An 11250-nucleotide genomic window follows, 5' to 3' on the forward strand; every position below is an offset into this window, starting at 1 on the left:
TGCCAAAGGTCCACATAGGCTTCCAAAGAACAAGAGAGGTGACATCTTACATGAGTGGAAGGGACGCATCTTGAAATTCAAGTTGGGGAAGAAGAGATGGCTTGCAAAGATGCAACATGTGTACATGGCAAAGGACATGTTATTGCCCCCATCAACAAATCAAAGACAGATACCTTTGCATTGTAAGTATGTTTTTATTAGTTTGATCTTTTGTCTCTTCCATATTCACATTGGATGGCTTGTTTTCCCATGACAGATATATTCCCTTTAGACTACGAAGAATGGGAACCACTTGAGTCATTCATTGGAAAGTTTGATGCGGTTCATGAAGATATAGGCAAGCTCTTGCATGATGGAGAGTCCTCCTCATCTTTGCAACAGAGAAATATGTACTGGTACAATGCATGTTACATTACTCCCAAAAGAAAAGCATCGTTTGGCCATCTTGAATCCATTGCAGCACCACAATTGGACGAGATTCACTGTGGCATGGAGGATGCCAAGACATTGACATCTTTCAAGGAAAAGATCAGAAAAGATATGGCCATGGCAATGAAGTTCACATTTGGATCCAAATGGTCCAAGTTATCTTGGTTTATGCCTTTGCACATTTTCGCTCAATGTTTTAAAACTGTTCGAATGCATAGAAGTGCTACTATGTGGACTTGTAAGAATGTTGATGAAAATGTGCTTGAGGGTTTGCTTGGTAAGAATTGAGATTTACGGACAGGTCAATAGAATGGTGATCTGTTTCGGTGTTATGCATGCAAAGGCAGTGTTGTGGCAAGATACCACATCGCACAGCAAGTATTCTATTTGGCATTCCAATATAGGCGTTGGAAAAAGATAGGGGACTCTTGGTTACCCCTTGATTCTAATGCAAAAGACACCAATGTGACTTTATCTATTGAACTTCATCGTGAAGATTTGAAGTATGTGAATGTCACCTCACAATGGACACTCAAGGACGTGGGGGAACACCTTCTGGTCATGCAAGGCCTTTTGGAGTCTTTTGTCTTTTTGTTGGATGGTAGAAGGGTGCCTAAGCGCCAAGAGAAGTGCTTGCGTAGTGAGAAATTTATCCCTCCTACAAAATTGCAGATCACAAGTCATTTTGTGGGGAGATAATGTATCAATATTCAATTGAACAATGGATTTACTCTCTTGAAAGTCAATTCAAATTGTCTCTTTCCACTTTGTTCTTTGCATTGGTTATGAGAATTAATTTTTATAATAGTTTTTTTAAATTATTTTTTAAGAAACGGCATACATATAAGCGAGCCTTCATACTATTGATCCTCACTTTACCTTTTCACCTTACACAGCCTCCACTCATCTTCATCCAACCACTCACTTTCTTAACACATTCTATTGCCCTCTTGACTATGGACTCTGTAAGGCCTGCCTTCAATGAGTTCCTCTCCCGAACCCCACTCAGCCATAGGGAGGATGAGCTCTTCGAGGTCTTTGACAAGACCTTGGATGTGCTCAGCACATACATGGGGGCTAGGGAGGACTTTGAGGAGCTCATCGTCTACATGCAGACTCATTTCAAGGATTTTGCATACCAGCTTGATGAGTCTACAAAGAGATGGGTTCCCATTGACTACCTTTTGTTCATCCATGATTATGACTCCTGGTTTGAGAAGCGGTTGCAACGTTTCTGTGTGCAACTCCTTGAAGATGGGTTTAGGGTTGTGGACCCTGATGTCCTCATAGATCTAGGAATTGTAGGAAACACAGGCACAAAGTTCATTTCTTGGGAAATGACTTTCATTTCCCTGCTCTAGGAGGGACACACGGATGAGGAAGGTTCATCCTCAAAACCTCCCACTTCCGCTACTACCTTACATGTCCTTGCAGAGGACTATGCCTTCTTTGAGGAGCTGCTAGTTGATATGCAAAGAGAGGAGGAGGAAGCATCCCAAGTGCTACAGCTACTACTGCACGCTTCGGAGGGGCAAGCTCGTTCCACCAATGAGGCTTCCACATCAGGAACCCCCCCTGATGTCCCTTCGATGGACATATGGAGCCTTCCTCCCCTCATAGTGGAATGTCAACAATACCTCTTCCTCCACGACATTGAAACACTTTTCAACTTACGTGAGGATGAGGTACTGGGCGTGTTATGTGGGTTTGATGTGGACACCAGCGTGGAGGAGCCTGGTATCTTGGGTTATTCAGAGCAATCCCTTGAAGAATACCTTGCTACAATGCTGGCGATCATGAAATCCGTAGACACAGCTATCTACCATGCCTTGCGAGATGCTATCCCCACACCCCCTCCTCAATCAACCGAACCCCATGCCTTGTTCCAAGGTTCCATCAACATCAAGAATGCAAAGAACTGAGATAGGAAACTGCTTATATATTGCATGGAAAGAACGTCAAGATTACAATGCCTCCAAGGCAACATAGGATGAAAATGACAAATAAGAGGCCTCCAGGGCATCATTGGGAAATACTGATCCTAATCCTAATGCCTAAGGGCAAGGTCAGAGCGAATGCGATTCGCTAGGCGGAGGTCCCTGTCCATCAAAGTCACTCGCTTGGCATGGATGGCACACAAGTTTGCATCCTCAAAAATACTTGTGGCCATCTGCTCTGCAGCTTCTTGTATCGTCCCGAGTGCAGCTGCACTCCACCACACTTCCCGTTTCAGTGACTGGGAGATCTCCCACACTACATGCTGGAATGCAGCACGGGGGATAACATTCTCCACAGTCATCTGAAACTTCCTGATTTCTTGAAGGGCCTTCACACCAGGCTTCCTTCGTCTCTTGACCTTTGGAGGAGGGGGTGGCTTTGGTGTGTTGGTCCATGGCCTCTTGTCATTCTTGAACTTTTTCCTGCGCTCTTCTCTTCCCTGCACCTCAGCCGTCTCCTGAGCTTGCATTGCCATCTTCTTCTCGTACTCCTCCCTGCGGGTATTAGGAGTGGTCTTTGTCCTACGCTTCAACAGAAAAAGTACAGCTAGTTCTGAAGGAGAGGCAGCAAGAGATGCTGCAACCTGAGCAGCAGCCTAAAAGGTGAGTACTTCCACCGTTTGCTGGACAGTAGGAAGAACAGGTGCAAGAATTGACTTCCTTGCTATCTGCTTCATTGGCACGGTGGAGCCAAGGTCCTGAATGTCTCCCAGGCCTTCGAATAAAGTCCGTTCCTCATTTTTGGGCTGAGGCAGAGGCTGTGGGTCAGGGAGAGGGGAGTCAGGATTGGGCAGCGGGTGAGGGGATTGAGGAGGAGAATGGGCGATAGTGTGGGAGTCAGGACTAGGCAAAGGGGGAGGGAGTGGATGAGGAGAATGTGGTGGGGTGGTGGTGTGCTGATCTATGGAGTCCATAGTAGAGGAGGATGCAGAGGTGGAAGAGTTGGCGGTCGAGTATGAGGAAGGAGGCTGGGGAGCTATTGGTCTACCAATGAATCTAATTCTAGCCATAATAAGAAGCATGGGGCTCAAGTCCCTTTTAAAGACCCTTTAACCCCTCTTTTAAGGACCCCATGCAAAAACCCTAATTTGGATGGATGTTTTGGCCCCTCCCCACCCCCTCTTCCCGTCGCCAGCCCTTCCCATGACTATGCTTGCCACCCCGCCCCCCCGTTGCGAGTGCATACACAATTTTTTTTTTTGCACATTCTTGTTTGAACTATTTAGAACATGAACCATTGCATCACAAAGCCATGTACAAACACTTAGTTCAATGCAAGAGCATGTAAGAAAATCCATTTTACTCATGAGAGCACCAAATACAATTCATCCTCAAGCACATCGAGGGATCCATTTCAAGCCTTGCCTAGACCTACTTTGCAACCACCGTGAAACTCCAATAGTGCCAGTAGATGCCTTCCAAGCACATTGTCTTTTGTTCTTGGACACCTCCTGAACTGCTCGAACAAGTTCGGATTCCCTTGCTTTTCTAATGTTCAAAGTCCTTCCTATTATAGTTCTGTAGAACCAATCAAACATCTCGTGCAATGCATTGCTATGAGTGAATCCACCTCCATGCCTCGTATTCCTAAAGTACGCAGCCCTGGCATGATAATGTGACTTCTCCATACCTTGTGTGTTCCAAATAGATAAAGGCCCCCATCTTTTCAAGGACCATGGACCATGTGCGAAAACAATGTGCTGCAAACATGAAAACATATTAAAACCAGAATTCACACATAACATCAACAAAATATGTCAATAAAAAGATGATTACCATGTAATGTGTTATATGTGTCTCTCCCCATGCTTTTACCATTAGCTGTGTAAATTCTATCACTGCCATCCTGAACTTTTCATAATACATTTCATCCGATTGACTCTGGCGAAGTAGTTTCACAAAAGCATTGAGTTTGGGCCACACTTTTGCTCTCAAGGTCATTGTTGAAGGGTGTGAAGCATTATTGGTGGTGCACTCACACAGAGCTTTCCAACACTCCCAACTTGAGGGACTATGAGGCAATGTATGCTTTTCTTTTCCAAGATTATGGTTGGACAAGAATCGCCTTGCCTTTGCTCCACCCATGGATACTTTGGCAGGAAGATTTTGTGTTTTTCTTGACATTTTCTTGTCCTCCTTAAGTCTCACATGTCCACCATGGAATCCCATATCAGAAACTAACTTCTCGGCCTGGGAAATACAATGTGCTGACAATTTTGCGGGGATCAAAGTCCAAGCATAAACAAGATGCAAGTATAACAACTTGTCAAGTATGCGTAGTTCTACATGTAGGGTACATATATGTACTCTCTCTAGCAGGATGGGCAAGATTGGATACCACTTTGAATCTTATCAGGGGCTAGACATTGGTCACAAGAGAGAATGCCATTCTCCCATTGCAAGCCTCCCTTTTGGGCCTTCTGGGAAGACATGCAATAAAGGCATGTGAGTTTGGCAGAGGCTCCTATGTCACAACCAAACAAGCACTTCAATGTCTTCAAGTCACCGGCAAGATGCCACTCGACTTGAAATGTGCCATGGCCATCCACCACCAATGTTTGCCCTTCCTCTTGCCTTTTAATAATCTCTGCTATGCCAGCTCTTTGAAAAAACCACTTCAATGTCTCATGGCACTCTTTTGGAGTTTCAAAAGCTGCGAGCCACCATATGTCTCTCTCCGATTGCACTGAGAATTCTTGTACTACTTCCTCATCCCCTTGAGCAAACTGCAAGGCTTTGTTCATGAGGTAAATGCTCACCCGCTCAAGCTTGTGTTCTTTAACCAATTGAGCTTCATCCATTTTGATAACGAACACCAACTTGCCAAGACAATCTATGCAAATGAGAGAACTAATGAGGGCAACGGAAAATGCTAATGCCTTGATGAAGATCTAGGAAGGAGGATAAGCTCCCAGCAATAGGAAGGAGGAGGGAAAAGTGGTAGAATGCAGGTAGAGTGGGAGGAGGAGGAGCAGGCACAGGAATAGAGAAGGGAGGTAGGAGGAGTACGCATGGAGGTGGAGGAGAAGAAGGAGAAGGAATTTATGAGGAGGGGAGGGACTGGGGAGGAGGAGGAGTGGGTGTCCAAGAGGAGGACGACAAGGGGGTGGGCATCCAATAAGAGGAGGAGGAGGAGGAGGAGGAGCAATAGCAGAAAGGGTGAAAGTGGGGGAGGAGAAGCATGTGGATGGAGGGAGGGGAGAAGGAGGGAGATTCAAATTTCAAATTTTGAAATAGTGGCCCCCTCCTTTGATGGGCTGAAAAGTGAAAGGTGGTGGGCACCCATGTGGACTGAATTGTGGGCTTGGGTTAGGGGGTTAGGCCCCTTTTGGAGCCCACCATGGGCTTTGCATTAGCCCACTAATCCATTTCCTTACAAGGCCCTTTTGAGACCTCACTTCTCCCCTAATGGTATGTTGGGTTGTTCAGAGCAATCCCTAGAGAAATACCTCACTACCACATTGGCAACCATGAAATCAGTAGACACAACTATCTATGATGTGTTGCTGGATGCAATCCCCACCCCCCCTCCTCCATCAACTAAACCCCATGACAGATTCCAAGGTTCCATCAACATCGCCTAAGAGCAACCTATGGATTGCGACCAAGCTAATATGGTGAGTAAATTTGAATCATTCTTGTAGAAACTTCTAGCTTCCACCATTTGTATTGGTTTGCTAATTGTATGTTGTTACATTGTTGTAGGAAGTGGTGGAAGTGGATGAGTTCTCCACTTGGAGAGGCCAAACACGAACTATGTTTGGTCATGATGTAGCACTAGCACACTATCTTGGCCAAGCACTTGTCCTGATAGTTGTATTTCATAGCAAGTTTTCTCCTAGAGGGCAATCAGAGCTATTGAAATGCAAGGCCCTTTCATGGGTGGGTTATAGCGCATTCCAGTATTAATTGGAATGCATACAAGGTCATTTTGGTGCACCGTGCAGCTGCTCTCAATGATTTTGGTGCAATATACATGGGATGGCATTGACAACTACTGCAAAAGTGCTCGGTAAAGATGGAAGTTTTGAAGCACTTACTAGTAATATCTAAGGCAATAGTAGCTAGCATCATGAAACACAAGCAAGACAAAATCTAGTGTATCTCTTGTGTTATGGATACTCTTTTGTATTAGATACTTTTGTGTAATGGATACACTCTTGTAATGTATATTCTTGTGTAGTGGATACTCTTTTGTATTGGGTACTTTGTTTCAATGGATACACTTTTGTGCTATAAATCCCGTATAATTTTTGTATCTCTACCCATGAATATTACTTATCTCTACATGTAGTTGGTTGTAAAATGCACTTGCATATTCATTTTTCAATCTTGCATTGGTCACCTATCTTGAAATTTTGCAAGTGTACGAGTAGGATAACTACGTGTATACATGCATTTTCACGTAGCATAGCTGCATTCATACACACGATTTCACACAGTGTAGCTATGCTGGTACATGCAATTTCACACAGTCTAAACGCATCCATACACGCAATACAGAGACTTTTTGTACTTTAATTAAAAAATTGATCATGATTTTATGTTTATTGATTTGTACACAAGATGTCACCAACCTCTTCAAGCAGTTCTGGTGAATATGAGACAATGCGTCACCATAATCGTGATGTGTGGTTTGCACAAAGGATCAAGTATATGTGTAATCGATGTCAAGGATGCATTGTGTGAGCCCGTCGAATTACCTTGAATCACATCCTCATGTATGGAGAATGGAATCAAATAGGTTTAGAGGTGAGTAGATGTAAATTGATAGTATCCAAATGACTCATGGTGTCCAAATTAATGGAGTTGTAATATATATACTCTAATTGGAGTAGGATGCAGTACCACACAATAACATGGTGCCTTACGCTCGACATGAGCATCGAAGCATCGACAAGATGATGCTAGAGCTTTGGGATCTATTGTCAGAGATGAGTGGGAAAGGGAAGACAATAGCCCTACACCCATGAAGTTGTGGAAGAGGAAGCGTTCGATGATATGATGCAAAATCTTTTTAGGGATGATCCCAAAGGTATGGACAAGGATGATATGGAACAAGAGCATCTTTACAAGGCTTCGTCGACACCGGTATTTGAAGGGTGCACATTCTCTATTTTACATGCTTCACTTGAACTACTAAATCTATAGACAATTTATAGATGGAGCAATGCAAGTCTTGATGCATTATTGAACCAAGCATTCTAATTTGAATTAGTGGTTAAGGGTTTCACAATTAATAAATCTCAATATGTTTTAATTGTTAATTGATGATATGGAATGCAGGCTCTTATCAAACATGCTTCCAAAGGGAATAGACTACCCACCTCAAGAGACATAGCGAGGCGCTATGCGGCATCTCTTGGAGGATTGGATTATGATCACATACATGCATGAGTCAATGATTGCATTCTCTTTTGTGGGATGCATAAGGAGGCTCAACATTGTCCCACTTGTGGCAAAGCAAGGTATAGAACAAATGTGAAGAGTTTTGATGTACCTCGTAAAGTCTTGCGACACTTTCCTATAATTCCTCGCATAAAACACATGTTCAAGTGCAAATCCATAGCTGAGCTCATGTCATGGCATTCATGATATCGATCGAATGATGGCATGTGGAGGATTCCCTTAGACACTCTTGCTTGGAAGCATATTGAAAATGAGTGGCCCAGCTTTAAAACAGAGCCCAGAAACTTGAGACTTGGCCTAGGTATGGATGGAGTGAATCCATTTGGTTTCAAAAGTACCGCATATAGTGTGTGGCCAGTTGTATTGGTGAATTACAACCTTCCACCATCAATGGTGATCAAGAAGGGACATCTTATGTTATCCCTTCTAATTTCAGAGAAACATAAACTAAAGCATATGGACGTTTACCTCGAATTGCTGATTGATGAGTTGGAGGAACTATGGAGAGGTGTTACAGTGGTGGACATTAGTAGGCCTCCCTCCTCTCGACACTTTGACTTGAAAGCAGTGTTGATGTGGACAATGCATGACTTTTGAGGATACAACGATTGTTCTGGTAAGAATTCAAATCAGCTCTCTACTCTAATACTATTGGTTATATTAATTATAACTATCGGATTTATTATTCTAACTTTTATTTATATTTTAATAGGTTTGAAAACATTGGGTAAACATGCATGTCCTGTTTGTGGCCTTTCATTAGTACATGAGTATGCCGACGGTTTATGTAAGACTGTATTTGATAATTGAAGGGAGCCTTCACAACCACTAAGAAAAGAAGTGTTGAGCAACTATACGGGTTGAAGTCCCACGATTGGCACAAGATGCTCCAAGAAAGTGTTTTCCAATTCTTGTACATTGAAATTAAACTTTGTAATGCCATCAACCATATATACATGTGCTCTTATGTGTGCAATTCATACTACCTACTAGCATCGACCATTGTGCAAACAAGAGTTTGAAAAAATGTATTTATAAGATGGGCGATCTTGTGAGGTATGTAAAACCCATGTCAAATCGCCCTTTATTATACCTTGCACTTTGATTTGATAGTTTTTCAAAATGAATGTGCATGAGGTATAACATACTATTCATTTGTTTTCCAGATATGTTAGCTCCAAGGCAATTGATCCAGCCATGTTGGATGATGCACGCATTATGGCAGTGGAGGTGATTTGTTTGGTAGAGAAAACTTTTCCGCGAACCATTTTCACAAGCTAGCTACATCTCATTGTGCATTTGGTGGACAAAATTGCTTTATGCGGCACTGTGCATGCACGTTGGATGTTCTTTCTAGAGCACTTCATGAAGACCTTAGAAGACTTTGTGAGACAAAGTGCAAGGCCTGAAGGAAGCATGGCCGAGGGTTGGTTGATACAAGAATCTCTTGTATATATTTTAGAATTCCTTGGTCAAGTGGACAACTCTTTACTACGACTATGGAGCAATGAACAGGACTTGAGGATGACCTCTATTATGCCTCAAGGAAAAGGACAGAGTAAAGTAATTAACAAAGTATTGATTGATGATCTTAATTTCACTTGCATCCTTAATAGTGATGTGACGAGCAGATTGGCTACTAGATATGAGGATGCAAAGACAAGAAAGCAAGCAAAAAGAGCTCTCTTTTGGAGGCAACATGGCTCTCGTAAGGTGTACCCTAAGAATCTAGCAATACTTTCGAATGATATCCATGTTGATTGGTTGCATGAAGAAATGGAGAGAGCAGAGAGAGATGAGGGCTACATATCACAGCAGAAGAATCGGAGTATGCACAAGGATTAAGGTACATGGAACTACCATTTTACATTAGTTGTAAGTGATTTGCTTTTAATGTTTATTCACATTGCTTACACAAATATTGCTTCTATTTTGGTATAGTGTACTATGTTCAATGCTATATGGTGTGAAGGAAAGCATTTTCGAACACAAAGAATTGATGGTAAGTGGAATACACAAGATTGCGTTTTCATTACTAGCTTTGAGGGAGCCAATGGAAAAGTGGATGATTATTGTGGCACAATCCAAGACATATTTAAACTTGACTTTCGTCACTTCTTTGTGTATGTTTTGGATGTAAACTGGCAAATGAATGTGGTGGAAAAAGGACCTAACGCAACGATAAAATGCCATGAAAATGGCTATGTCACTATTGACTCTACAAAGTTTTGGTAAACAAAGAAAGATAGGCTCATATTGCCACAACAATGTGAGCAGGTATGCAATATTTTTTATTCAATGCGTTTTATGTACATATGTATCTAAGTTGATGTACCCCTTGACTTTTGATATGCTAATTAATTGCAATATGTATATTTGAGTAGGTTATTTATCAGCCAATGATGCATGATACTAAATGGTGGTACATCATCCCTATTGCACCACGTTCCAAAGTGATGTACAATACATTCACTGATATGGAGCACATGGAGGATGTAGCAGGCCGCAATGAAGATAATGTCGAACATGCCAATGAAGATGTTGTGATCGATGATCAAGAAATAAGAGATCTTCATGATAATGAGGATGAGCGTGCCATTTTTCATGATCATAAGGATGACCCTACCATTGATGATGATGGTGATGTTAATGAGGATGATTGGGGCATCGGTACCATTATCAATGGATAGAATATCGATAGTGGAATAAATTTAATCATAGACTTACAAATTGATTAAATGGATATTGATGTTGATCGTTTGGCAAGGATGGATCTCATTGAAGATGAGATCGAATCCTAACCAATCCATCATTGTATCATTCTAAATTGATGACAATTCTCTTGTATATGTTGTCTTTTAATTATCATTTCATGATTTGTTTTTGAATATAAATTGTTGTAAATGTATTTAGTGCGATTGTGTAATGATATATACTATAATGCACTATGAGATGTTTTTTTTAATAAAAGGTATGGGATTTTTTTTAAAGAAATGATTTTCTCTGCTATTGCATGTAATAACACATGTATATTTACATCTATAACACAGGGTTTATGCATATATACACGCTTTGATATACGCATTTTTAAAAGTAGATATACATGCAAAATTAGATGCACATATACACATGCTTGATACTATCATATACATGTGCAACCATACACGCACCCGTAACTTATCGCGTGTATGCAACGCATGTATGGTAGCATTGTCTTATAGTGTACAACCATAATAACCTCATGGAATAAACCATAAACACATATGCTACCAACATAGGCACTAATTTGTTGACATAGGCATCATAAAAAGAATCATAAAACAATCATGAAACCACTGCATCCATGGCTAATTGATCCAAGGCATAGAGCATAACTAGCACTATCAGCATAGCCAAGAACCCCACAATGACCACT

The 11250-nt window shown here is 41.7% G+C and overlaps 2 pseudogenes; both read left to right on the plus strand.

Annotated features, from left to right (window-relative positions):
- The first annotated feature begins 6992 nt into the window (after nt 1-6992).
- Nucleotides 6993-8645, plus strand: LOC147895610 (uncharacterized; annotated as a pseudogene).
- Nucleotides 8646-9611: 966 nt separating this feature from the next.
- LOC147895611 (uncharacterized) lies at nt 9612-10636 on the plus strand (annotated as a pseudogene).
- The last annotated feature ends 614 nt before the right edge of the window (nt 10637-11250 follow it).

This window comes from Dipteris shenzhenensis, chromosome 13 (assembly GCF_047967505.1).
Source record: "Dipteris shenzhenensis isolate YYH24624 ecotype China chromosome 13, Dip_SZ_1.0, whole genome shotgun sequence".
NCBI classification, from domain to species: Eukaryota; Viridiplantae; Streptophyta; class Polypodiopsida; order Gleicheniales; family Dipteridaceae; genus Dipteris; species Dipteris shenzhenensis.